We start from the raw sequence: 1788 nt of genomic DNA on the forward strand, positions 1-1788 counted from the left end.
ATGCATGGAGTCTAACTCCAACTATTTCTCGGAATCGATATCAGATATCGCCTCGTCATAGATTTTGGAATCCTGTATGTGATCCCTATCTCCCACTAGGAACATTTCCTCGGTATCCTCTTCTAGTATACCTAAGTATCTATCGGGAGAATGGGAGACCCTACTAGATCTGCGAGGTGATTGAGGGACATCGTGTACTGGCTTAATATAAATAGGTTCTATAGGCACAATGGTTCGTTGCTATTTAGAGACTTTCTCTTCAAGCTCAATTTTCCTCCCACTGTCTCTGTCAAGGATAAACTATTTCCATGAAGATAGCATCTAGGCTCACAAACACTTTGTGATCCTTTGGGACGAAAAGTCGTATCCTAATGACTCTTTAGGATATCCTATAAAACGAGCATTAATTGTCCTATCCTCTAGCTTGTCTGCCTGTAGTCGCTTGACGTGGGCCGGACATCCCCAAATCTTGAGATGACCAAGACTTGGTTTCTTATCATGTCATATCTCATATGGTGTGGTAGGGACGGACTTTAGAGGGAACTCTATTCAATAAGTAAATAGCTGAAAATAGGGCATCTATCTAAAGAAACAAGGGTAAATTAGTGAAGCTCATCATGGACCGGACCATATCCAATAGAGTCTGATTCCTCCTCTCTGACACTCTATTGAGCTGAGGTGTACCAGGAGGAGTCCATTATGAAACTATACCATTCTCCTTGAGATAATTACGAAACTCTCTATTAAGGTGTTCACCTCCTCGATCTGATCGAAGAACCTTAATGAGTTTTTCTGTTTATTTTTCTACTTCATATCTTAACTCTTTGAAACTTTCAAAAGTTTCAGATTTGTGTGTCATACACATATCCATACCGTGAGTGGGCCACACATATCAGTGTGTACCAGGGTAAGTATTTCAGTGGACCACCCTGTGTCCTACAAAGGATAATTTGGCCATCTTTTCTTGAAGGCAGAATTAACAAATCGAATATGACTCGAAAGTCAATGAGCCCAAAAGTTCATGTTTCTCCAATTTGTTTATTCTGTCTTCTCCTATATGGCCAAGCCTGAGGTGCCACAAATACTTTAGATTTATCTCATTTCTAGATCTATTAGATCCTATGGTACTCACTGTTTGCTCAGATACATTCACAGATACATCCATATGTATGTGATAGAGACTGTCAATCATAAAACCACGTTGAATCAATTTATTTCTCAAATAAATGGAACAGTAGTCTTATAAAAATCTTTCTGTGCTAAACAAGATATAGAAATCAAATTTCTGCTAGCAACAGGTAACAGTCCCTAAGTATCCTGAGCATATCTGACATACCTTCTGAAGGTCTGTCACCCTTCATGTTTTTATGCTTTCCATGTATGTAGGACAGTTCCTCTTCCAATGGCCGTCCATGATGCAAATGAAAATATTTTTCCTTGCAATTGGCCTTTTTCTTGGAACTTCCTTACTTGGCGTTTTCTCAGTCTTCTGCTTCTTCGCAGGCTTCTTCTTCTTCCAAATAGACTCTCTCTTGGAATTAGAAACCAACTCGACAGCGAGAACGATGCCCCTTGAACTCTTCAAGGTCCCTAAGATAGTTACCAATTTATTTAACAATTCTGTTTTGGTGCTTACAATCTTGTTCATATGATAATTTACTATAAACTGTTCATATGAAGCTAGAAGGGATTGTGGGATCAAATTCATTTGCAATTCCTTGTGCATAATCATGCCGAGCTTCTCAAGCTTCTCAAAGTCCTTTATCATGGTCAAACCATGATCATGGA

The sequence above is a fragment of the Phoenix dactylifera genome, chromosome 4 (assembly GCF_051530095.1).
Source record: "Phoenix dactylifera cultivar Ajwa chromosome 4, Ajwa_hap1_PhDact_Kaust_v1.1, whole genome shotgun sequence".
NCBI classification, from domain to species: Eukaryota; Viridiplantae; Streptophyta; class Magnoliopsida; order Arecales; family Arecaceae; genus Phoenix; species Phoenix dactylifera.